This window comes from Amblyraja radiata, chromosome 34 (assembly GCF_010909765.2).
Source record: "Amblyraja radiata isolate CabotCenter1 chromosome 34, sAmbRad1.1.pri, whole genome shotgun sequence".
NCBI classification, from domain to species: domain Eukaryota; kingdom Metazoa; phylum Chordata; class Chondrichthyes; order Rajiformes; family Rajidae; genus Amblyraja; species Amblyraja radiata.
Window position 1 is genome coordinate 976,321 of NC_045989.1, and position 27,840 is coordinate 1,004,160.

At 45.1% G+C, this 27,840-nt stretch overlaps 1 long non-coding RNA gene across 1 annotated transcript; it reads right to left on the minus strand.

Annotated features, from left to right (window-relative positions):
* Nucleotides 1-17,546: 17,546 nt before the first annotated feature.
* LOC116991523 lies at nt 17,547-25,052 on the minus strand. Its single transcript, XR_004416812.1, has 2 exons — nt 24,799-25,052; nt 17,547-17,758 (listed from the first exon to the last, which is right to left on the minus strand). It is a non-coding gene; the product is annotated as an uncharacterized LOC116991523 (long non-coding RNA).
* Nucleotides 25,053-27,840: the final 2,788 nt, after the last annotated feature.

Genomic DNA, 27,840 nt, shown 5'->3' on the forward strand with positions numbered 1-27,840 from the left:
GAGAAAGGGAGGGAAGCATGGAATGCCAACGTCCCCGGGTGTTGTACCTCTTGTGAACAGGTTCACCCACTTAGAAGCTGTCGGGACAGAAGACGTGTTTACACTGAGCAGCAGACTGGTTTGCGATGCGAATAGGGCTGTTGAGCCAAAACCAAAAAGGCCTAAGGCAGGCAATGCCATTGTAGTGGGAGACGCCATTGTGAGAGGTACGGACAGGGGTTTCTGCAGCAACAGACGGGATGCGAGGATGGTGTGCTGCCTTCCTGGTGCCAGGATCCAGGATGTCACGGACAGAGTGCAGAAAATCCTCAAGGGCGAAGGTGAACATCCGGAAGTGGTAGTGCATGTCGGCACAAACGATGTCGGAAAGAAGGAGATGAATATTCTGCAGCGTGACTTTAGAGAGCTCGGAAAAATGCTGAAAAGCAGGACCTCAAGGGTTGTTATCTCTGGTTTGCTTCCAGTTCCTCATGCTGGCGAGAGCAGGAACAGGGAGATACGGGACCTGAACGTGTGGCTGAGGAACTGGTGCACGGGGCAGGGATTTAGATTCTTAGATCACTGGGATCTGTTTTGGGGTAAGGGGGAACTGTACAAAAGGGACGGATTGTATCTTAACAGGTGTGGGACCAGCATTCTGGCAGGCAGGTTTGCCACTGCTACACGGGTGGTTTTAAACTGAATAAGGGGGGTGGGGTGTCGAATGGGATAGTGGAGGATGGAGTTAAAGGGAAAGGGTTTCTTAAATGTGTGAGCGTAGAGACAGAGGGGTGTAAAATGAAGGTAGAAGCAATAGGTAGCAAGGTGAAAAGTAAAAGTGGCAGGCAGACAAAACCAGGGCAAAAATCAAAAAGGGCCACTTTTCAACATAATTGTATAAGGGGTAAGAGTGTTGAAAAAACAAGCCTGAAGGCTTTGTGTCTCAATGCAAGGAGCATTCGTAATAAGGTGGATGAGTTGAATGTGCAGATAGCTATTAATGACCATGATCACGGAGACATGGCTCCAGGGTGACCAAGGCTGGGAACTGAACATCCAGGGATATTCAATATTCAGGAGGGATAGAGAGAAAGGAAAAGGAGGTGTGGTAGCGTTGCTGATTAGAGAGGAGATTAACGCAATGGAAAGGAAGGACATTAGTTTGGAGGATGTGGAATCGGTATGGGTAGAGCTGCGAAACACTAAGGGGCAGAAAACGCTGGTGGGTCTTGTGTACAGGCCACCTAACAGTAGTAGTGAATTTGGAGATGGTATCAAACAGCAAATTAGAAATGCGTGCGACAAAGGCAAAACAGTTATAATGGGTGACCAATCTACATATAGATTGGGTGAATCAAATTGGCAGGGGTGCTGAGGAAGAGGATTTCTTGGAATGTATGCAGGATAGTTATCTAAATCAACATGTAGAGGAACCAACGAGAGAGCAGGCTATTTTAGACTGGGTATTGAGTAATGAGGAAGGGTTAGTTAGCAGTCTTGTTGTACGTTCCCCCTTGGGCAAGAGTGACCATAATATGGTTGAGTTCTTCATTAGGATGGAGAGTGACATTGTTAATTCAGAAACAATGGTTCTGAACTTAAAGAAAGGTAACTTTGAGGGTATGAGACGTGAATTGGCAAAGATAGACTGGCAATTGATTGGACTGGGAGGACTGGGAGAAATTCAGAGACCAGCAGAGGAGGACAAAGGGCTTAATTAGGAAAGGAAAAATAGATTATGAAAGAAAACTGGCAGGGAACATAAAAACTGACTGCAAAAGTTTTTATAGATATGTGAAAAGAAAGAGATTAGTTAAAACAAATGTAGGTCCCTTGCAGTCAGAAACAGGTGAGTTGATCATGGGGAACAAGGATATGGCGGACCAATTGAATAACTACTTTGGTTCCGTCTTCACTAAGGAAGACATAAATAATCTGCCAGAAATAGCAGGGGACCGCGGGTCAAAGGAGTTGGAGGAATTGAGTGAAATCCAGGTTAGCCAGGAAGTGGTGTTGGGTAAATTGAATGGATTAAAGGCCGATAAATCCCCAGGGCCAGATAGGCTGCATCCCAGAGTACTTAAGGAAGTAGCTCCAGAAATAGTGGATGCATTAGTAATAATCTTTCAAAACTCTTTAGATTCTGGAGTGGTTCCTGAGGATTGGCGGGTAGCAAACGTAACCCCACTTTTTAAGAAGGGAGGGAGAGAGAAAACGGGGAATTACAGACCAGTTAGTCTAACATCGGTAGTGGGGAAACTGCTAGAGTCAGTTATTAAAGATCAGCACATTTGGAAAGTGGTGAAATCATTGGACAAAGTCAGCATGGATTTACAAAAGGTAAATCATGTCTGACGAATCTTATAGAATTTTTCGAGGATGTAACTAGTAGCGTGGATAGGGGAGAACCAGTGGATGTGGTGTATCTGGACTTCCAGAAGGCTTTCGACAAGGTCCCACATAAGAGATTAGTATACAAACTTAAAGCACACGGCATTGGGAGTTCAGTATTGATGTGGATAGAGAACTGGCTGGCAAACAGGAAGCAAAGAGTAGGAGTAAACGGGTCCTTTTCACAATGGCAGGCAGTGACTAATGGGGTACCGCAAGGCTCAGTGCTGGGACCCCAGCTATTCACAATATATATTAATGATCTGGATGAGGGAATTGAAGGCAATATCTCCAAGTTTGCGGATGACAATAAGCTGGAGGGCAGTGTTAGCTGTGAGGAGGATGCTAGGCGACTGCAAGGTGACTTGGATAGGCTGGGTGAGTGGGCAAATGTTTGGCAGATGCAGTATAATGTGGATAAATGTGAGGTTATCCATTTTGGTGGCAAAAACAGGAAAGCAGACTATTATCTAAATGGTGGCCGACTAGGAAAAGGGGAGATGCAGCGAGACCTGGGTGTCATGGTACACCAGTCATTGAAAGTAGGCATGCAGATGCAGCAGGCAGTGAAGAAAGCGAATGGTATGTTAGCTTTCATAGCAAAAGGATTTGAGTATAGGAGCAGGGAGGTTCTACTACAGTTGTACAGGGTCTTGGTGAGACCACACCTGGAGTACTGCGTACAGTTTTGGTCTCCAAATCTGAGGAAGGACATTATTGCCATAGAGGGAGTGCAAGGAAGGTTCACCAGACTGATTCCTGGGATGTCAGGACTGTCTTATGAAGAAAGACTGGATAGACTTGGTTTATACTCTCTAGAATTTAGGAGATTGAGAGGGGATCTTATAGAAACTTACAAAATTCTTAAGGGGTTGGACAGGCTAGATGCAGGAAGATTGCTCCCGATGTTGGGGAAGTCCAGGACAAGGGGTCACAGCTTAAGGATAAGGGGGAAATCCTTTAAAACCGAGATGAGAAGAACTTTTTTCACACAGAGAGTGGTGAATCTCTGGAACTCTCTGCCACAGAGGGTAGTCGAGGCCAGTTCATTGGCTATATTTAAGAGGGAGTTAGATGTGGCCCTTGTGGCTAAGGGGATCAGAGGGTATGGAGAGAAGGCAGGTACGGGATACTGAGTTGGATGATCAGCCATGATCATATTGAATGGCGGTGCTGGCTCGAAGGGCCGAATGGCCTACTCCTGCACCTAATTTCTATGTTTCTATGTTTCTATGAAAGCAGGGTGCAAGGCCAGCAAACTCAAATGCTGTTTCATATTATTTCAAACAGGGTGCAAGGCCACCAAACTCAAATGCAGTTTCATACTATTTCAAGCAGGTTGCAAGGCCACCAAATTCAATTGCAGTCTCATACCACTTCAAGCAGGGCACAAGGCTACCAAATTCAAATGAGGTTTCATACCATTTCAACGCAAGGCCACCAAATTTAAATAAAGATTCATGCCATTTCAAGCAGGGTGCAAGGCCAACAAACTCAAGTGCAGTTTCATGCCATTTCAAGCAGGGTGCAAGGCCACCAAACTCAGGTGCAGTTTCATGCCACTTCAAGCAAGGTGCAAGGCCACCAAACTCAGGTGCAGTTTCATGCCACTTCAAGCAAGGTGCAAGGCCACCAAATTCAAGTGCAACTTCATGCCACTTCAAGCAGGTTTCAAGGCTACCAAATTCAAATGCAGTTTCATACCATTTCAAGCAGGGTGCAAGGCCACCAAATTCAAATGCTCTTTCATACCATTTCTAGCAGGGTGCAAGGCCATCAAATTCAAATGCAGTTTCATGCCATTTCAAGCAGGGTGCAAGGCCACCAAACTCAAGTGCAGTTTCATGCCATTTCAAGCAGGGTGCAAGGCCACCAAACTCAAGTGCAGTTTCATATCACTTCAAGTAGGGTGCAAGGCCACCAAATTCAAATGCTCTTTCATACCATTTCATGCAGGGAGCAAGGACGCCAAATTCACATGCAGTTACATACCATTTCATGCATGGTATAAGGCCACAAAATTCAAATGCCGTATCATACAATTTCATGCCGGGTGCAAGGCCACCAAATTCAAATAAGTATAGGGCTCTGGTGAGACCATATATGGAGTATTTTGTACAGTTTTGGGCTGCTAATTTGAGGAAGAACATCCTTGTGATTGAGGCAGTGCAGCATATGTTCACGAGACATTAAAGTGCAAACAGGAACAGCAGTGGCGAGTGGGGTGCCACAAGGCTCGATGCTGCGGCCGCAACTGTTTACCATGTATAATAATGATTTGGAAGAGGGAATTCCTGACTATGTTGAGGTTTGATAGGAAATTGTCAGCTCCTGTGTATAAAAGGGGGAGTTGTGGGAGTGTTTGAGTGCAACTGTCCTGGGCTGGTATTGGGAGCAGTGGTCAGGATAGAGCAAGGGAGTCTCCCCTTGTGATCAGTGCTCAGGGTAGAGACAGGGGGGTTCCCTTCGTGTCTGATGTGGATCTATGTATCCAGAGCACGAGATAGGCGAGAACATTATTGCTTTCTCTTGAAATGTGTTGTTTCTTTGATTAATTGTGCTGACTTTTCCTTTCAATTTCCGTCAAACAATTTCGTCATTTGAAATGTCCAGGGCTTATAATGTTTTTTTCTGGTGCAACTGGAATTGTGGCGTTTCTGTGCTATATCTCAGAACTAGAAGGATGTTTCCACTAGTGGGAGAGTCTTGGACCAGGGGGCACAGTGTTAGAATAAAAGGATGTCCCTTTACTAAAGCAATGGTACCCGAACCTTAAAACAACTGAAATTGAATGTGGGTGAGGTAAAATGTAGAAACAAAGATCTGTGGATGCTGGTTTATACATAAGATAGACAAATTGCTGGAGCAACACAGTGGGCCGGGCAACATCTCTGGAGAAACAACAGATCTTTGGATGGAACAGAAGGATGCTTACCCAAAATATCACCAGTCCTTTTCCTTCAGATATCCTGCCTGACTCGCTGAGTTACTCCAGCACTTTGTCTATCTGCAGTACAATGTTGATCAGTGAGAACTGTAAATGATTGAAGCACAATGTGGAACAGATCCAGTGATAATGTAGAATATTGGGCTGAAGGGACGTGAGGGATGATCTTACATTGAACTCATTGACTTGGAACAATTTGTCTACTGTGGATTGGAGTAAGGATGTATAAAATTCCCCAAAGAGCTGATCCAATCTGTCTCCAATGTTTGTAGACCATTGAAAAGTATGCAGACAAGATTTATGAGGATATTGCGAAGAATTGTTGTTGCTGCCAAGTCAAACCAGTACTTTCTCCACATATCAGATGGGCCTGAAGTGCAGCGGATCATCACACGGTGGGAGTGTTGTCCACATAACAGAACCTGCAATGCAGCTGATCACCACATGGTAGGAGTGTTGATCACAAATTGGCCAGGCCTGCAGTGCAAGGCATCACCACATGGTGGAAGTGTTGTCCACATATCTGACGGGCCTGCAGTGCAGCGGATCACCACACAATTTGGAGCGACCTGTTAAATGAATTCACTGCTCATTCACTGTTCATTGGGAGTTGCTGTCTACAAATTTTATATAATTGTGCTCTTTAATGTAAAATGGTTCTTTATTGCTATGTAAACTGTTTCATTTCCCCGTAATAACCATATAACCATATAACCATATAACAATTACAGCACGGAAACAGGCCATCTCAGCCCTACAATTCCGTGCCGAACAATTATTTTCCCCTAGTCCCATCTACCTGCACTCAGACCATAACCCTCCATTCCTTTCCCATCCATTTACCTATCCAATTTATTTTTAAATGATAAAATCAAACCTGCCTCCACCACTTCCATTGGAAGCTCATTCCACACAGCTACCACTCTCTGAGTAAAGAAGTTCCCTCTCATGTTACCCCTAAACTTCGGTCCCTTAATTCTGAAGTCATGTCCTCTTGTTTGAATCTTCCCTACTCTCAATGGGAAAAGCTTGTCCATGTCAACTCTGTCTATCCCTGAAATTGTATCCCATGGCAACCTGGAAGTCCCTCAACAGATTACGAGTGGAGCAGGGGAGGTGCAAAGCACTTATGAAAGCATGGAACTACCAGGCAGAAGACACATGCAGCTGTGGAGCAGTACAGACAATGTCCCACCTACTGGAGTGTGACGACGCCCCCCAGTGCAGCCCCCAGGACCTGGCTGAACCGACCCGACCAGCTGTGACCTGCGCCAGATACTGGCAGAACGACATCTGAGATTGCAACGGACTCGAAGAAGAAGAAGAATCATTTTAAAGACCTCTATCAAGTCCCCCTTAACCTTTTGCGCTCCAGAGAATAAAGACCTAACTTATTCAACCTTTTTCTGTAACTTAGTTGCTGAAACCCAGGCAACATTCTAGTAAATCTCCTCTGCACTCTCTCTATTTTGTTGACATCCTTCCTATAATTGGGCGACCAAAATTGTACACCATACTCCAGAATTGGTCTCACCAATGCCTTGTACAATTTTAACATTACATCCCAACTTCTAGGCACCCATTGCCCAGATGCCAAAGTTTGTAAAAGCCCTGAAACCAGGGAAGGATGAAAATCTAGGAACTGCAGATGCAGGTTTACCAACAAAACAAGATAAAGTGCTGGAGTAACTCAGCGGGCCAGGAAGTTTCCCTGGAGAACAGTGATAGGTGATATTACACTGAGTGTTGGAGTAACAGCAGGTCAGGCAGCATCTGTGGAGAACATGGATAGGAGAGAATTTGGGTTGTGAGCCTTCAGACTGATTTCTGGGTGTAGTTCCATTTACTTCATGAAGGTAATGGTAAGAATGAATTTGTCTCCAGGATAGATGTCCAAGTGTGTTTTAATTGGGGCATGTTATGAAAACTGGTTTTCAGTTTATGAGTAATTGTTATGAATTGTTAGGAATTTAAATTGGATCTACATTGTATTTGGTTGAGGCAAGTTAATGTGAATTAGTTATTAAGCACTTGTATGAAATGGTTAATAATAACAACCCGAATCAATGCTTGTTTATTATGAATTTTTATGCACGACTTTTAGGTGACAGGAAGTTTTGAAAACAATGTTTTGTCCAAATTACTTTGTGGTCACGTTGCCTTCACTCACAAAGCAGGGAAATTCTCCAGAAGATACGAGGTGTAATAATGGGATAGGGAAACGCACAAAGCAAGGCAGGTATCAAAGACAAGGTGAAACCCACCCAGTGTGAGGTAGGTTAGCAGGCCATGTTTAACGTCATTCCTGACAACGCATTACTATCCCTTAGGTTCTCGTGGCGAGACCACATGGAACACTAAGGAAGCCAAGAGTAGTCATAGACGGACAGCACGGAAACAGGCCCTTTGACCATACTCGACCATGCCGACCAATATGCCCAATATGGACTAATCCTATTTGCGGGAAATTTCGACCATATCTTTTTAAACCACTTCTATCCATTTACCCCGCTCTGTGCCTTTGATTTGCTTTTACAGTACCTAACTCAACGACATCCTCTGCAGCTTGTTCCCTGCACTTATCTTCTCAGTTAAACCTTGCCCCCAAATATGTTTAGATTGGAGATACAGGGTGGAAGCAGGCCCTTCGGCCCATCGAGTCCACGCCGATAAGCGATCACCGTGCACCAGCGCTATCCGACAAAATAAGGAAAATTTATAAATTTTATGTTACCAATCAACCTACAAACATGCTCTTTTTTGGAGTGTGGGATGAAACTGGAGCACCCGGGGAAAACACACTGGGTCACGGAGAGAATGTATAAAATCCGTACAGACAGCACCCGTAGCGAAGTTTGAACAGTGTCTCATGGGATGTGAGGCATCTGCTCCACCGCTCCGCCACCGTGCGGCCACTAGTAAATGTTTCCACTCTCACAAAACTATGTCCATTAGTTCTTGTCCCACATCCTCGGTGAAACAATTTGCATTCATCCCGTCAATCTCCCTCATTTATTTATAAGCCTCTTTTTGCTGAGTTCTTAGCTTCTTGCGCCCCAAGAATTTAGGTCTGAGCCTGTCCAACCAACATAGCTGAGGCCCATGAATCTTTGGCACTTCATCTTACATCTTCACCGCACTCCTTGCAGCTTACTGCCATCCTTCCCAAAGTAGAGTGATCACAACGGAAGTCAAAAATGGAAATGTGGCATCAACATGTTCTTCTACAACTATATAATAACAGCCCCATCTATGTCCAAGACACCTTACACGCTTTAAGTCTCCTTCATGACTTCCGTTTTTATAACCATATAACCATATAACAATTACAGCACGGAAACAGGCCATCTCGGCCCTACAAGTCCGTGCTGAACAACTTTTTTCCCTTAGTCCCACCTGCCTGCACTCATACCATAACCCTCCATTCCCTTCTCATCCATATGCCTATCCAATTTATTTTTAAATGATACCAACGAACCTGCCGTCACCACTTCCACTGGAAGCTCATTCCACACCGCTACCACTCTCTGAGTAAAGATGTTCCCCCTCATGTTACCCCTAAACTTCTGTCCCTTAATTCTGAAGTCATGTCCTCTTGTTTGAATCTTCCCTATTCTCAAAGGGAAAAGCTTGATCACATCAACTCTATCCCTCTCATCATTTTAAAGACCTCTATCAAGTCCCCCCTTAACCTTCTGCGCTCCAGTGAATAAAGACCTAACTTATTCAACCTATCTCTGTAATTTAGTTGTTGAAACCCAGGCAACATTCTAGTAAATCTCCTCTGTACTCTCTCTCTATTTTGTTGACATCCTTCCTATAATTGGGCGACCAAAATTGTACACCATACTCCAGATTTGGTCTCACCAATGCCTTGTACAATTTTAACATTACATCCCAGCTTCTATATTCCAGGCACCCATTCCCTCATCTTCACCCTGGATGTCCAGTAACTCTACACCCCCATCCCCCACCAGGAGGGTCTTAAAGCCTTCCGTTTCTTCCTCGACTGGAGAACCCTGTCTAGTAATACTCGCCGCCTTGTGGAGCTGGTCCTTACCCTCAACAACTTTTCTTTTGACTCCTCCCATTTCCTCCAAATCCAAGGCGTAGCTATGGGCACGCGCATGGGACCCAGCTATGCCTGTCTCATTTTAGGATATGTAGAACAATCCTTGTTCGAGGCGTACCATGGCCCTACCCTCGAACTCTACCTCTGCTACATTGACGACTGCATTGGTGCAATCTCCTGCACCCATGCAGAACTCACTGACCATCTATTTAATCCACTAACTTCCAACCGGCAGACAAATTAACCTGAACCATTTCCGACATCTCCCTACCGTTTCTAGACCTCACTATCTCCATCGCGGGTAACAGACTACTGATCAACATCTACTATAAACCCACTGACTCACATAGCTATCAAGACTACATTTCTACCCACCCAATTCCTCCGTCTGCACCGCACCAGGATGAGGATTTCCAAACCAGGACATCGGAGATGTCCTCATTCTTTAAGGAACGGGAGTTCCCCTCTTATTATAGATGTGGCTCTCACCAGGGTCTCCTCAATATCCCGCAGTTTCGCTCTCACTCCCATCCCTCTACTCGTAACAAGGACAGAGACCCCTTGGCCTCACCTTCCACCCTATCAGCCGTCGCATACAACATATAATCCTCCAACATTATCGCCATCTCCAATGGGATCCCACTACTGGCCACATCTTTCCATCTCTTCTCCTTTCTGCTTTCCGCAGAGACCGTTCCCTCCGTAACTCCCAGGTCAAATCGTCACTTACCACCCAAACCGCAGGAGACGCAACACCTGTCCCTTTACCTCCACCCTCGAATCCATCCAAGGACCCAAAGAGTCTTTCCAGGTGAGGCGGAGGTTAACTTGCATCTCCTCCAATCTCATCTACTGCATCCGCTGTTCCAGGTGTCCATTTCTCTACATCAGCAAGACCAAGCGCAGGCTTGGCGATCGCTTCGCCCAACACTTCCGCTCAGTTTGCACTAACCAACCTGAACTCGCGGTGGGTCAGCAATTGAAACCCCCCCCCCCCCCCTCCCATTCTAAATCTGACCTTTCTGGCCTGGCCCTCCTCCATTGTCAGATTGAGGCCCAGTGTAAATTGGAGGAAGAGCACTTTATATTTCACTTGGGAGGTTTACACTCCAGCGGTATGAACATTTACTTCTCTAATTTCAGATATTCTTTCCTTTCTCCCACCTTCCCCCCCCCCCTTCCCGGGTCTCCCTCAAGCCTACTGTCTCCGCCTCTTCCTTTCTTTTTCCCACCCCCCACACCAGTCTGAAGAAGGGTTTCTACCCGTAACGTCGCCTCTTCCTTCTCCCCATACATGTTGCCTCACCCGCTGAGTTCCTCCAGCATTTTTGTCTACCATCTATTTATCCAGCATCTGAAGTTCTTTCTTTAACATCCCAACATCTGTATTCAATATCCTGAGTGACAGCAGCCAAAGCCTTCACTGTCACCAGATCTACTCATTACGCCACTTCCGCGGATCTATGATCAAATCACACTGCTCTCCAAATCACCCTCCGAAATAGGATAGAGAAGTTGAGAAAGGGATAATAGTGAATCGGCAAGTAACACAGTGGCGGTTTTTAACGGAGGGACACTCTCTCGGTTTCATGACTATCATTGGCACCCATATGGAAGATTTTGCAGATGAAACCCTGGAGAGCTGAACACAAAACCCGACTCTCAGTCATTTACGCCCAGCGCATGAGGCCCAGGAGCCGTTGGTGAGGGAGGAGCGACGTCCGAGCGGTGAGTGTAAAAACCCATCGCGGGGCTTGTTTCAGCAGAGGCCCAAGAGCCGTTGGTGAGGGAGGAGCAACGTCCGTGCGGTGAGTGTAAAACCCCGTACGGCGCTTGTTTCAACAGAGGCCCAGGAGCAGTTGGTGAGGGAGGAACCAAAATCTGCAATGTTCCATTTGCAGATCACACTTCAAATTAAGTGGGCTTGAGGAAGCCGCTGATTGGTCGAACGGACTAGAGGAAGCAGCTGATTGGCTTGTATCCCGGGTAAGGCTTTGTATTGTATCCAGGATAAGGGGGGGGAGAAGGAGGGCCAGGGCAGTTTACTGTTCTGGATGTCAGATGTGGGAGGTCATGGAGTTTGATAGCCCTCCAGACTTCCACATCTGCTCCAGGTGCGTCGAGATGGGGCTCCTAAGGGACCGTGTTAGGAACCTGGAGCAGCAGCTCGATGACCTCTGTCTGGTCAGGGAGAGCGAGGAGGTCATAGAGAGGAGTTACAGAGAGGTGGTCACTACAAGACCACGGGAGGCAGACAACTGGGTCACAGTTAGGAAGGGCAATGGGCAGTGACAGGGACGAGTGAGTACCCTGATGGCTGCACACCTTGAAAATAAGTACTCATGTTTGAGTACGGTTGGGGAAGACAGCCTACCTGGGGGTAGCGACAGCGGCCGGGCCTCCGGCACAAAGACCGGCCCTGTTGCTCAGAAGGGTAAGGAAAAGAAGAGGAGGACAATAGTAATAGGGGACTCTATAGTCAGGGGGTCGGATAGTCGATTCTGTTGACGCAATCAGGAGACCCAGATGGTAGTTTGCCTCCCTGGTGCCAGGGTCAGGGATGTATCTGAACGTGTCCAAGATATCCTGAAATGGGAGGGAGAGGAACCTGAGGTCGTGGTACATATAGGTACCAACGACATAGGTAGAAAAAGAGAAGAGGTCCTGAAAGGTGAATTTAGGAAGTTAGGAAGAGAGTTAAGGAGAAGGACCGCAAAGGTAACAATCTCAGGATTACTGCCTGTGCCACGCGACAGTGAGAGTAGGAATGGAGCGAGGTGGAGGATAAATGCGTGGCTGAGGGATGGTGCAGTGGGCATGGATTCATGTTTCTGGATCATTGGGACCTCTTTTGGGGAAGGTGTGACCTGTACAGAAAGGACGGGTTGCACTTGAACCCAAGGTGGGGAGATTTGCAAAGGCTACTGGGGAGACTTTAAACTATAACGATTGGGGGGAGGGACTCAAATAGGGAAAGCTAGCAGTCAGTGTGTGAGGCAGGAGGCAGAGAAGGGTAGCACTCGGACCCTAAATGTAGGGGAGAAAGAAGAAAAAGATAATAAACAGAGAATACTAGGGGGTGGGTTTCTTAAATGTGTATATTTTAATGCTAGGAGCATTGTAAGAAAGGTGGATGAGCTTAGAGCCTGGATTGACACCTGGAAGTATGATATTGTGGCGATCAGTGAAACATGGTTGCAGGAGGGCTGTGATTGGAAACTAAATATTCCAGGATTTTGTTGCTTCAGGTGTGATAGAATTGGAGGGGCAAGAGGTGGAGGTGTTGCATTGCTTGTCAGGGAAGATATTACAGCAGTGCTTTGGCAGGATAGATTAGAGGGCTCGTCTAGGGAAGCTATTTGGGTGGAACTGAGAAATGGGAAAGGGGTAGCAACACTTATAGGGGTTTATTATAGACCGCCAAATGGTGAGCGAGAATTGGAAGGATGGGCTCTGGGCTCACTCCCGTGAGGACGGCCCGGCTCGGGGCTGGAGCAGGGCTTCCGTGAGGGACTGTGACGCTCCCGTGAGGACGGCCGGCCCGAGGAAGGAACAGTGCTCCCGTCGGAGTGGCCGAGCTCGGGGAGGTGCGGCGTTCCCAGCCCGAGGGAGGAGCGGCGCCCGGTCGGGGCGGCCCAGCCCGAGGGAGGAGCGGCGCCCGGTCGGGGTGGCCCAGCCCGCGGGAGGAGCGGCGCCCGGTCAAGGCGGCCCAGCCCGCGGGAGGAGCGGCGCCCGGTCGGGGCGGCCCAGCCCGAGGGAGGAGCGGCGCCCGGTCGGGGCGGCCCAGCCCGAGGGAGAAGCGGTGCCCAGTCGGGGCGGCCCAGCCCGAGGGAGGAGCGGCGCCCGGTCGGGGCGGCCTGGCGCGAGGCTGGGACAGTGGCGGTACTCACGTAGGAGCGATCCGGCTCGGGGCTGGAACGGTGCTCCGGGGGCTTGGACGGTGTTCTGGCGGTGGTGGCCTGAGTCCGGGGTTCGGCCGCGGGCCAGCGGCTGTGTCAGCAGGACTGGTGGGCGGCAGCTTCGACCACCCCGGGCCGCGGTGTTTGAGCCGCGGGACAGTTTTTAACATCGCCCAGGTGGTATCGCCTCAGCGCAGAGGGAGAAGAGGAGGGAAGAGACTGGAGACCTAAGACTTTTGCCTCCATCACAGTGAGGAGATGTTGGGTGGACTCACTGTGGTGGATGTTAATATGTGTTTATTGTTGTTTTTTATTGTATTGTATAGTATGTATGACTGCTTTAATTTCGTTCAGACTTCGGTCTGAATGACAATAAAGGTTATCTTATCTTATCTTATCTTATCTTAAGAGCAAATACGGAAGTAGATCGCAGATATTAGTAGTAAGCACAAGGTAGTGATTGTGGGAGATTTCAATTTTCCACACATAGACTGGGAAACACATTCTGTAAATGGGCTGGATGGTTTGGAGTTTGTAAAATGTGTGCAGGATAGTTTTTTGCAGCAATACATAGAGGTACCTACTAGAGAAGGGGCAGTGCTGGACCTCCTGTTAGGAAATGAGACAGGTCAGGTGGCGGAGGTATGTGTTGGGGAACAGTTCGGGTCCAGTGATCACAATACCATTAGTTTCAATATAATTATGGAGAGGGTCAGAACTTTACCTAGGGTTGAGATTTTTGATTGGAGAAAGGCTAACTTTGAGGAGATGTGAAAGGATTTAAAAGGAGTGAATTGGGACATTTTGTTTTATGGGAAAGATGTGGAAGAGAAATGGAGGACATTTAAAGGTGAAATTTTAAGAGTACAGAATCTTTATGTCCCTGGTCGGTTGAAAGGAAATAGTAAAAATTGGAAAGAGCCATGGTTTTCATGGGAAATTGGACACTTGGTTCGGAAAAAGAGAGAGATCTACAATAATTACAGGCAGCATGAAGTAAATGAGGTGCTTGAGGGGTATAAAGAATGTAAAAATAATCTTAAGAAAGAAATTAGAAAAGCTAAAAGAAGATATGAGGTTGCTTTGGCAAGTAAGGTGAAAGTAAATCCAAAGGGTTTCTACAGCTATATTAATAGCAAAAGGATAACGAGGGATAAAATTGGTCCATTAGAGAGTCAGAGTGGACAGCTATTTGCAGAGCCAAAAGAGATGGGGGAGATATTGAACAATTTATTTTCTTCGGTGTTCACCAAGGAGAAGGATATTGAATTATGTGAGGTAAGGGAAACAAGTAGAGTAGCTATGGAAACTATGAGATTCAAAGAAGAGGAAGTACTGACACTTTTGAGAAATATAAAAGTGGATAAGTCCCCAGGTCCGGACAGGATATTCCCTAGGATATTGAGGGAAGTTAGTGTAGGAATAGCAGGGGCTATGACAGAAATATTTCAAATTTCATTAGAAACGGGAATAGTGCCGGATGATTGACGTACTGCGCATGTTGTTCCATTGTTTAAAAAGGGGTCTAAGAGTAAACCTAGCAATTATAGACCTGTTAGTTTGACGTCAGTGGTGGGCAAATTAATGGAAAGGATACTTAGAGTTAATATATATAAGCATCTGGATAAACAGGGTCTGATTAGGAACAGTCAACTTGGATTTGTGCCTGGAAGGTCATGTTTGACTAATCTTCTTGAATTTTTGAAGAGGTTACTCGGGAAATTGATGAGGGTAAAGCAGTGGATGTTGTATATATGGACTTCAGCAAGGCCTTTGACAAGGTTTCTCATGGAAGGTTGGTTAAGAAAGTTCAATTGGTGGGTATTAATGGTGGAGTAGCAAGATGGATTCAACAGTGGCTGAATGGGAGATGGCAGAGAGTAATGGTGGATGGTTGTTTGTCAGGTTGGAGGCCAGTGACTAGTGGGGTGCCACAGGGATCTGTGTTGGGTCCACTGTTGTTTGTCATGTACATCAATGATCTGGATGATGGTGTGGTAAATTAGATTAGTAAGTATGCAGATGATACTAAAATAGGTGGGGTTGTGGATAATGAAATAGATTTTCAAAGTCTACAGAGAGATTTATGCCAGTTGGAAGAGTGGGCTGAAAGATGGCAGATGGAGTTTAATGCTGATAAGTGTGAGGTGCTACATCTTGGCAGGACAAATCAAAATAGGACTTACATGGAAAATGGTAGGGAATTGAAGAATGCAGGTGAACAGAGGGATCTGGGAATAACTGTGCACAGTTCCCTGAAAGTGGAATCTCATGTAGATAGGGTGGTAAAGAAAGCTTTTGGTGTGCTGGCCTATATAAATCAGAGCATTGAGTAAAGAAGTTGGGATGTAATGTTAAAATTGTACAAGGCATTGGTGAGGCCAATTCTGGAGTATGGTGTACAATTTTGGTCGCCTAATTATAGGAAGGATGTCAACAAAATAGAGAGAGTACAGAGGAGATTTACTAGAATGTTGCCTGGGTTTCAGCAACTAAGTTACAGAGAAAGGTTGAACAAGTTAGGGCTTTATTCTTTGGAGCGCAGAAGGTTAAGGGGGGACTTGATAGAGGTCTTTAAAATGATGAGAAGGATAGACAGAGTTGACGTGGATAAGCTTTTCCCACTGAGAGTAGGGAAGATTCAAACAAGGGGACATGACTTGAGAATTAAGGGACAGAAGTTTAGGGGTAACATGAGGGGGAACTTCTTTACTCAGAGAGTGGTGGCTGTGTGGAATGAGCTTCCAGTGAAGGTGGTGGAGGCAGGTTCGTTTTTATCATTTAAAAATAAATTGGATAGTGATATGGATGGGAAAGGAATGGAGGGTTATGGTCTGAGCGCAGGTATATGGGACTAGGGGAGAATACGTGTTCGGCACGGACTAGAAGGGTCGAGATGGCCTGTTTCCGTGCTGTAATTGTTATATGGTTATATGGTTATATGGTTGTATATATGGACTTCAGTTAAGCCTTTGACAAGGTTCCTCATGGAAGGTTGGTTAAGAAGGTTCAATTGTTGGGTATTAATAGTGGAGTAGCAAGGTGGATTCAACAGTGGCTGAATGGGAGATGCTAGAGAGTAATGGTGGATGGCTGTTTGTCAGGTTGGAGACCAGTGACTAGTGGGGTGCCACAGGGATCTGTGTTGGGTCCACTGTTGTTTGTCATGTACATCAATGATCTGGATGATGGTGTGGTAAATTGGATTAGTAAGTATGCAGACGATACTAAGATAGAGGTGGTGTGGATAATGAAGTAGATTTTCAAAGTCTTCAGAGAGATTTAGGCCATTTGGAAGAGTGAGCTGAAAGATGGCAGATGGAGTTTAATGCTGATAAGTGTGAGGTGCCACATCTTGGCAGGCCAAATCAAAATAGGACGTACATGGTAAATGGTAGTGAATTGAGGAATGCAGTTGAACAGAGGGATCTAGGAATAACTGTGCACAGTTCCCTGAAGGTGGAACCTCATTTAGATAGGGTGGTAAAGAAAGCTTTTGGTGTGCTGGCCTTTATAAATCAGAGCATTGAGTATAGAAGTTGGGATGTATTGTTAAAATTGTACAAGGCATTGGTGAGGCCAATCCAGGAGTATGGTGTACAATTTTGGTCTGCTAATTATAGGAAGGATGTCAACAACATAGAGAGAGTACAGAGGAGATTTACTAGAATGTTGCCTGAGTTTCAGCAACTAAGTTAAAAAGAAGGGTTGAACAAGTTAGGTCTTTATTCTTTGGAGCGCAGAAGGTTAAGGGGGGACTTGATAGAGGTCTTTAAAATGATGAGAGGGATAGACAGAGTTGACGTGGATAAGCTTTTCCCAGGGTAGATTCAAACAAGAGGACATGACTTGAGAATTAAGGGACAGAATTTAGGGGTAACATGAGGGGGAACTTCTTTACTCAGAGAGTGGTAGCTGTGTGGAATGAGCTTCCAGTGGAGGTGGTGGAGGCTGGTTCGATTTTATCATTTCAAAATAAATTGGATAGTTATATGGATGGGAAAGGAATGGAGGGTTATGGTCTAAGTGCAGGTAGATAGGACTAGGGGAGAATAAGTGTTCGGCACGGACTAGAAGGGCCGAGATGGCCTGTTTCCGTGCTGTAATTGTTATATGGTTATATGTTATATGGTGATATGGCATGTGAGCGCTGCCTATACTGCAGCCTATACCGGCTGTTGTTCGCAATCCTCAACATCCTCCTCATAAACTATACTCTGAATTAGCTATTACAAAATAAATTTAAGGGAAAGCAAAGCAGTGAGTAATTATTGTTTATCAATTCAGCTTTTCACACTGTTTTTCTTGACAATCAGTTGATATCAGACCCAAACGAAACGTAGTTCCTTGGTGAAAGATTCATTTCGCTTTACATGGTGCAACATTTCTCCTCACCGTGGCACGCTCCGCTTTCCTTAAAGCCATCGGGGCAAGTCACCTGACATGTTCCCTTCTGGAGGCTGCACTTATCTGTACGACACAAAATACAAGATGAATTATCAGTTGGTAGACAAGGGAACTAACTTAGAAAGTAATGAAATTTAAATTTCAGGGTCCCTAATCCCGGTGGGACCCCAGAAGCGACTTTAGTCCACATTGGTTAAACATTTTGGGTCAACTGTATGAGGAGGTGTTTTTAAACAATAATAATAATAATAATAATAATAATAATAATAATAATAATAATAATAATAAAGTGTAATTCAATACAAAATAATAGTTAAAATTAAAAGGTTATTAAAGTATCATGTAGGCTAGCTGTAAACAAAAAAACAACGTTCAATATTTAATATAAAATATTTATAAATAATTTAAACAATTATTAACATTTCAGACAGAAATGAAAACTTTTATTTAAATTATTTACCTTGCCGTAATCGAAAAAATGAAAGCAAATTTTGTTGCTTGCGGTCATTGTTAAGGCCAACATTTCGGAAACTTTATATTTGCACGAATAATCTTCTAAAATCTTAAAATATACTAAACATATACCATTACAATAAATAATAACAACTTTACTAATGTACGATTAAAATACAGTAAAAGTAAAAAGGTCATAACAATATCTTCATTGGTAGATACAAACAGTAGATAACACATCGTAACAAAAAGGGGATCCGTTGAAAGGCAATCACAATGGAAACGTGAATCACGTGCTTATCACGTCGTGTTAGATAGTGTTAGATTGGCTTAAGCCTATTGTTTTTATGAAGAGGTGAACGGAAGGAAGGCAGCGACCGCATAGCCTAGGTTAATACTGTATTACAAGTATTTATGAAAAAGTTAAAAAAAAACTTTCTCAGAAAGTAGACCTAAAGGTTGTTGACTATTACGGCATTTTGCAGGTGCTGGATTTTTTTTAATTTTCTGGATCTCCACGAAGATGGGGGATTTTAAACACACAGGGCAAACTACATATAGTTTGCACACTATGGGGCAGTCCAGGCAATTAAAAATGGATATATAGGTATTTTTCAAATACTCAAACATATTTTTGAAGACTCAGAAGAGAAGCCTGAATGTAAACGAGATGCAAAACATTTACATCTCAAGTTGGTAAAGCTGGAATATGTTATATTAACAGTCGTTTGGGAAGTGGTGCTGGAGCGTTTCAACAAAACAAGAAACTCCAAACCCCTGGTTTTGATGCATTTGAAGGATATCTTCTGCTATCATCTTTACTTTAGTTTGTTAAAGAACTCAGAGAAAATTCAGCCAATAGGATTGCACACTATGAATCAGAAGCAAAAGGTTTGTGTGAAGATATCACCTCATGTTATTCTGATGCTTCCAAACGCATTGTTACAAGGACATTTTCAGATGGAACAAGTGGCATTGCTTCTTTGAGAGGAGCTGACAAATTTAGGATAGAAGTTCTATATCAACTCTATGACTGTTTGATAATCCTATTACGCAATGTGAGCAGATTGCGAAAAGGTTTAAGTTAGATGCGGAGAGTATTAAACGTATAATATCATATTACGAAGATGATGTGGACCACAAATTAGTAAAACGAGTGTTACCAGTTCAAAGAATATTTGCACCTTATGATAATCCTAAAACACAGAAGAAAATACGTCATCTAAAATCCAATGTGCAGAAGTTTTTCAGCTTATTTGTGAGCAACACCTAATTGAAGTGTTCCCCAATGTTACAGCTGCGCTTAAGCTGTACTTGACAATGCCTATCACAAGCTGTGAAGCAGAAAGGTATTTCAAAATGTCCCCTAATTTTCATCCCTCCATAAGTCGGATTTTTTAAATTCACACCAGTGACTTTGACATGTGAAATAATCCAGTACAGCAATTTTCACCAACATTTGAAATGTGTGGTTGAATTAAAAAAAAGTGTGGTGATCCGTCGTGGAACAACCCCATTGAAGAAGGTAACAGTGGTTAGCAAGACCCCGTTGCTGTTTGCGAAGGGGCCGCCATAAAAGTTCAAGCTTCAGGGCCCCAAAAATGTAGGTTCGCCACTGTAGGTAGTTATAGGGAAAAACTAGGACAGATTAAATATTAAATGTGTTCGTCAAATATCTATCTATCTATCTATCTATCTATCTATCTATCTATCTATCTATCTATCTATCTATCTATCTATCTATCTATCTATCTATCTATCTATCTATCTATCTATCTATCTATCTATCTATCTATCTATCTATCTATCTATCTATCTATCTATCTATCTATCTATCTCAAACAAAGAGTGAATGGGGAACTAACAGATTGGTTTACCACTGCAGTTGCAGTGCGACAAGAGTGCGTGATCTCACCACAGCTATTTAACATCCTGCGCGAATTGGTCATGTTGTATGCATTGCACGACACACATATGTAGGCGTAAATATCCAAGGTCAGCTCCTAAATAACCTGCACTTCGCAGATGACATCACACTCATTGCTGCGAGTGAAACCGACCTCCAGACTTTACTAAACCTCGTACATGAAAGCAATAAAGCGCTGGGACTGAAAATCAACTTAGCGAAAAACACAAGTGCAGGCGATCTCCAAAGAGAACATAAACATAAATATCTAAATCAATGACACATCATTAGCCCAGTTGAGGATTTCACATATCTAGGAGGAAAGATATGTCAAACTGGATCCTACTCGGAAGACGTAAAATTACGCGCTGGGAAACCTGATGGGACTGTTCAAAACCTCCAAAAGATATGGAGCGCAAAAGACATCCGAAGCAGCACTAAGACCAAACTCTATAAAGTACTTGTGCTCTCAATACTGTTGTATGGAGCGTAAATATGGGCACTAAGAAAGGAAGTAGAAAACAGACTGATGTCCCTTCACAAAATAAGGCGACAAATATTCCCTTCCTTACCCTGTTGCTTGTTCCACGGCTCCAAGTGAGAGGCTAAGTGGCAGTGATTGTAGAATGTTTGCACGTCCTAAACATAGAACGTGCTTCAGGGACGACAGATGGCACAAGGGACGACAGATGGCACAATGGGTTAAGTGTTCGGCTGGCAACCAGAAGGTAGCCGGTTCGAATCCCGCTTGGAGTGCATACTGTCGTTGTGTCCTTGGGCAAGACACTTCACCCACCTTTGCCTGTGTGTGAATGTGTGTGAATGTGTGTGAGTGATTGGTGGTGGTCGGAGGGGCCGTAGGCGCAGATTGGCAGCCACGCTTCCGTCAGTCTGCCCCAGGGCAGCTGTGGCTACAGAGGTAGCTTACCACCACCGAGTGTGACTGAGGAGTGAATGAATAATGCGATGTAAAGCGCCTTGAGTATTAGAAAGGCGCTATATAAATCCCATCCATTATTATTATTATTATAGAAACATAGAAAATAGGTGCAGGAGTGGGCCATTCGGCCCTTTGAGCCATCACCGCCATTCGATAATATCATGACTGATCATCTAAAATCAGTACCCTGTTCCTGATTTCTCTCCATATCCCTTGTTTCCGTTAGTGCTAAGAGCTAGATCTAACTCCCGCGTGCAAAACAAAACAGTGAATTGCCCTCCACTGCCTTCGATGGCATGAATTCCTCATCTCAGTGCTAAATTTCCTACCCCTTATTCTTAAACTGTGTGACCCCTGTTTCTGGACTTCCCCAACATTGGGAACATCTTTCCTGCATCTAGCTTGTCCAAACCCTTAAGAATTGCAAATGTTTCTTTAAGATCCCCTCTCGCCCATCCAAGTTCAAGTGAATATAAGCCCAGTCGACCTATTCTTTCACCATATGACAGTCTCGCCATCCCGAGACTCAACCTGGCGAACCTATGCTGCATTCCTTCAATAGCAAGAATGTCCTTCCTCAAATTAGGAGACCATAACCGGACACATATCCAAGGTCCGTATAAACGGCCTGCTGCATGAAGCAATGTGATGATGCAAATTGACATATGTACATTAAAATAGAATTAGCTAATCGAGGGAGAAGATCGTTTGGACATAAATGTACCAATTCAAAACGGCAAAGCTAGTCACAGATCTGGATGAAGATCATGCATTGGGAACGCATCCGTTTACAATGTGTGTGAAAGAAATTAAAAGATTGTGCGGCGATCTCTGTGACATTGTAGATATAAATATGAGACCTCATCTTCTGAACAGAGCAACAGACAATATGCGGCTTCGGTATTCCGAAAAACGCAAGGAACCATGGGATTTGTCAAAGCTCAAACGCTATAAATCAAATCGAACGAAGCGCTGTAGATTCAATGAATATAGTTTGAGTCCATTTTTTTTTGTCTTTTTTCAAATTTGTATTTGTCAGGGGGCAGAGAGATTGGGCAGATGCGAGTGGGAAAGCGGCAGGGGGGAGAGGCTGGACCGGCGGAGATATTCTCGGCAGCTGCAGACCCATGCCCCATCCGCAGCCAGGCTCGTGCTCGTGAACCTGGAGCCGCAAGCGCTGCCGAACCGCCACTGAAATGTCCCATGTCCCACTGCCCCCCCCCCCCCCCCCCCACCCCAAATGGAGTGTTACATCCCCACCCGGGGGCGCGGCCTGAGATATCCGGACCGACGGGACACTGGCCCCAGGCCGACTGCCAGTGCGCAGAATAAGTGCAAACCCCAGATCACCTCTGCCTCTTCCCCCGGGCCACCCGACAACCGCGGATCGGCGACATCATTGGTCCCAGGCCCGCAACCAGCACGGAGAAGAAGCGCCGACTCCAGCCCAACCCCGCTCCAAATCCAGAGGAACCCGCTCTCCGATGGGGCACTACGGCGACAAGAGCCAGTTCAACCACGGCCTGGCCGAGCTGCGCTCCCTCAGCCACCACCTCAAGTACAAGACGGCACCATGGCGCACTTTGCACACACCCGGCTTCTGCCCCTAGGGTACCCGCTGCCACGTCATCCCCAATCCCAGGGAGGAGCGAGGGCTGGTGTGAAAGACTGGAGGGGGCAAGGGGCAGTGGCATCTTTCCAATTGAGAGAATGTAAGTTCTCAACAGCCACTGGACAAGGCGAGAGTCTCAGCTGACGGTCAATGGCCTGCCGGGAATGCTCCCCCCCACCCCCCTCCCCCGGCCCCCAGAGCCAGCGCCTCCGCCCCGCGCCGACTGCAAGTAGTATTGCGGAGGCTAATGGGATTGAAGGATGATTAATCCCCTGGGCCTGATGGTCTGCATCCCAGGGTCCTCAGGGAGGTGGCTATAGAAATAGAAGACGCATTGGTGATCATTTTACATTGTTCAATAGGATCAGCTGTGGATTGGAGCATAGCTAATGTTATCCCACTTTTCAAGAAAGGAGCGAGAGAGAAAACGGGGAATATACAGACCAGTTAGCCTGACTTTGGTGGTGGGAAAGATGCTGGAGTTAATTATTAAAGAGCTAATAATGGGGCATTTGGATAGCTGTAAAAGGATTAGTCCAATTCAGCATGGATTTAGAAAAGGGAAATCATGCTTGACTAATCGTCTGAAATTTTTTGAGGATGTGACAAGTAAAATGGATGAAGGGGATGTAGTGTATCTAGAGTTTCAGAAAGCCTTTGATAAGGTCCCGCACGGGAGACTGGTGACTAAATTTAGAGCATATGGTATTAGGGGTAGGGTGTTTGGGGCCGCAACCGTTTACCCTATATATTAATGATTTGGAAGAGGGAATTAGGAGCAACACTGGCAACTTTGCGGATGACACAAAGCTGGGTGGCAGTGTGAACTGTGAAGTGGATATTAGGAGGTTGCTGGGTGACCTGGACAGGTTGAGTGAGTGGGCAGATACATGGCAGATGCAGTATAATATTGATAAATGTGAGGTTATCCACTTTGGCGGCAAAAACAAGGGGGCAGATTATTATCTCAATGGGGTTAGGTTAGGTAACAGCAAGACATGGGTGTCCTTGTACACCCGTCACTGAAAGTTGGTGTGCAGGTACAGCAGGCAATGAAGAAAGCTAATGAAATGTTGGCCTTCATAACAAGAGGATTTCAGTATAGGAGTAAAGTGGTTCTTCTGCAGTTGTATAGGGCTCTGGTAAGAACACATCTGCAGTATTGTGTACAGTTTTGGTCTCCTAATTTGAGGGAGGACATCCTTGTGATTAAGGCAGTGCAGCGTAGGTTCACGAGATTAATCTCTGGGATGGCGGGACTGTCACATGAGGAAAGATTGAAATGACTAGGCTTGTATTCACTGGAATTTAGAAGGATGAGGGGATATATTATAGAAACATATAATATTATAAAAGGACTGGACAAGCAAGATGCAGGAGAAATGTTCCCAATGTTTGGTGAATACAGAACCAGGGGCCACAGTCTTTGAATAAAGGGAGGCAATTTAAGACTGAGGTGAGAAAACCTTTTTTCACCCAGAGAGGTTTGAATGTGTGGAATTGCCTGCCACAGAGGGCAGTGAAGGCCAAATCACAAGATGGATTTAAGAGAGAGTTAGTTAGAGCTCTAGGGGCTAGTGGAAACGAGGGATATGGGGAGAAGGCAGGTACGGGTTACTGATTGGGGCCAATCAGCTATGATCACAATGAATGGCGGTGCTGGCTCGAAGGGCCGAATGGCCTCCTCCTGCACTTATTTTCTATGTTTCTAAACGAGGGGGTAGTGTACATCGACCCCAGATGCAGATCACTGTTGCTGATTGTTGTTCTCACGATCCGTAATCCAGTTCAGGTTTCTGGTGGTGTGTGACAAGCAGTTCTCACTTTGATCTAGGACTCAGAGCCGACAGCAGCTTATGTAATGCTGTCTCTATTTGATGTTATTAAAATACTTATTATGAAGTTAAACGACTCAGTGTTATCAGTATTTCATACCCCAGACCCACCAAGTCCTAATACACGACTCACGCTGAGACCCACCGCCGACCTCTCGCCCAAAACCTTGTCTCTGTGACCTACCTATCAAGGGATGATTGAACTAAGGAATTGAAGCGAAAGGCGTCTCTGCGGAAGGCACCAGCGAGGGGTGGAGATGGTAAGACGTAGATGTGACTGGACGTGGGATGGAAACCACGGCCTACAATGTTGTGGATGCAAAAGCTGGTGTTTACCACACAAAAATATATACTTACACATCGCCTCTTGTTCTGGAGTCAATGCGGACGCACCCGCAACGAGCAACATGCCAATGAGAAACAGGAGCATTTTCCCCATCTTTTGCTTGCTTCTTATTCACGCTCAAAGAATGCGAGAAGATCTGGTATCTAATCTGAGACATTGCTGTATTTATACTGAGCAAGGAGGTGCGTTGCGTTGGCGGGTATGGTGTGGTGACGGTGCCAGCTAGTCAGTCATTGTGGACGATTTGTTCCATGCGGCGCCCGTCGGTCCGTCAAGTCTTCATTGGCTCGGGCACATCGATCAGTTGCCAGCATGATTTACCAAGACAGCATGTTCTGGTCTGCAATAAACATGTTCCAAGTTTATAGATCGCAAAACTGGCGCCAGACGCTGAAAGAGCCTGCGTGTCAAACTTCCAGACATGACTCCTTGTCCGCGGGTTTCATGTCCATTTCATTCGTGCAACGTGTCCAGGTCTAATGAATCCGTGTTTCGACAAGAATGTACACATTTTCAATTTCATGTCGTTGGCAAATTTACCAGCAATTTACCAGCACAATCCAATGCGAATCAACTGAACCCAGTATTCCACATGCGGAATAACAAACATCTGGTACAACTGTAGCATAAGGTGGTAGCTTCACAGACATCTGGTACAACTGTAGCATGAAGGGCTATGCTCACAAACATCTGGTACAACCATAGCTTGAGATGCTAGCTTCAGCCCACCTAGCCAGTTGATCAAGGACATGTCTTCCAGTCCTGCCCAAATGCCATCTGATTTTATTTCATTCATTTCTGCTGTCAATGTGGAGTTCTGACCCTCGTAATCTCGGCAGGACTGTCATTTTAAACAAAAGCATTACAAGCTATGAGCCAGATCTGATCAATAGGAACAGAAAAAGGGTTGCTTGGCATTAATTCGATGCGCCGACAAGCTATTTCTGCAGGGGATGTTTGACTTGAGAATTAAGGGACAGAAGTTTAAGGGTAACATGAGGGGGAACTTCTTTACTCAGATAGTGGTAGCTGTGTGGAATGAGCTTCCAGTGGAGGTGGTGGAGGCAGGTTCGCTTTTATAATTTAAAAATAAATTGGATAGTTAGGGGACGGGAAAGGAATGGAGGGTTATGGTCTGAGTGCAGGTAGATGGGACTAGGGGAGAATAAGTGTTCGGCACGGACTAGAAGAGCCGAGATGGCCTGTTTCTGTGCTGTAATTGTTATATGGTTATATGGTTATATGTTGTGATCATGTTTTCTTTCTGATTTGACTGCAGCTTGACTGCTTTATTCTGGTATTTTAGAATAGGGCAGTGGAGCCCTGGTCCCTCGGAGCCATGGGCAGTCAGTTCGCACTTCGTTGTGGTCCATGATGCATTGCAGACAGCCCACTTTGTCAACAGACCATAACGCAAACATTGTTCTTTAGCAAAACAGAAACTCAGCGAGTCAGGCACCATCTGGGAAGGGAAAAACAGGCGATATAACATTTCGGGCCCTTCTCGCGAAAGGGATAAAGCTGGAAAAGAGAGATGGGGACGAGAGAAAGTGGCAAGTGGGTGGTCGGTGCGTATGAGCGGATGGATTAGCAGATGGACGGAGCAATTACAAAGGACACAGAATGGTGTCAGATAGGAGAGAAGTGGAAAGAAATGTGAAGCCAGAGAGAGGGATATATTTGGAGGGGAATAAGGTCTCGCGGATTGGAGGAATGGGTAAGCAGGAAAAGCCTCGGTGTTAGTGGGTGGGGGGGGGGGGGGTGGTTTAGTGTGAGAAATTGATGTGCAACAGTGTTCGGGAAGAGAGTTTGTTTGGAATAATTGTCGTTAAGCTGGATAGACTCAGCTTGTACTTGCTAGAATTTAGAAGATTGAGGGGAGATCTTATAGAAACGTACAAAATTCTTAAGGGGTTGGATAGGCTAGATGCGGGAAGATTGTTCATGATGTCGGGGAAGTCCAGTACAAGGGGTAACAGTTTAAGGATAAGGAGAAGTCTTTTAGGACCGAGATGAGAAAAACATTTTACACAAAGAGAGTGATGAATCTCTGGAATTCTCTGCCACAGAAGGTCATTGAGTCCAGTTCAATGGCTATATTTAAGAGGGAGTTAGATGTGGTCCTAGTGGCTAAGGGGATCAGGGGGTATGGAGAGAAGGCAGGTACGGGATACTGAGTTGGATGATCTGCCATGATTATATTGAATGGCGGTGCAGGCGCGAAGGGCCGAATGGCCTACTCCTGCACCTAATTTCTATGTTTCTATGTTTCTATCTCTGTTTTTTGTATTCCAGTCTCCTTGATAAAAATTAAATTTGCTTTCCTTACTCCCGATTCGATTTGCAAATTAAGCTTTTGGGAGTCCTGCACAAGCACTCCCTATGTCCCTTTGTGCCTCCGATTTCTGCATTCTCCCTCCATTCAGAAAATAATCTACTAATTTATTCTTATTACCAAAATAGACAATAGTGCGGGTGTAGGTCCTTCGGCCCTTCGAGCCAGCACCGCCATTCAATGTGATAATTGCTGATCATCCCCAATCAGCACCCCGTTCCTGCCTTCTCCCCATATAATAACAATAATAATAATAAATGTTATTTAATGGGCGCCTTTCAGACATCTCAAGGACACCTTACATAGTAATCGGAATAACATATAATCGGAATATAACAAGTAATAAAGACATCACAGAGACACATATCCCCTGATTCCGCCATTTTTAAGAGCCCTATCTAGCTCTCTCTTGAAAGTATCCATAGAACCGGCCTCCACCGCCCTCATGAGGCAGAAAATTCTACAAACTCACAACTCTCCATATGAAAAAGTATTTCTTCGTCTCCGTTCTAAATGGCTTACCGCTTAATTTTAAACTGTGCATATTCTTACATTCTTAACCTGGTTCTGGTCTCACCCAACATCGCGAACATGTTTCCTGCCTCTAGCGTGTCCAAACCCTTAATAATCTTATATGTTTCAATAAGATATCCTCTCGTCCTTCTAATCTCCTGTATATACAAACCCAGCCACTCCATTCTCTCAGCATATGACAGTC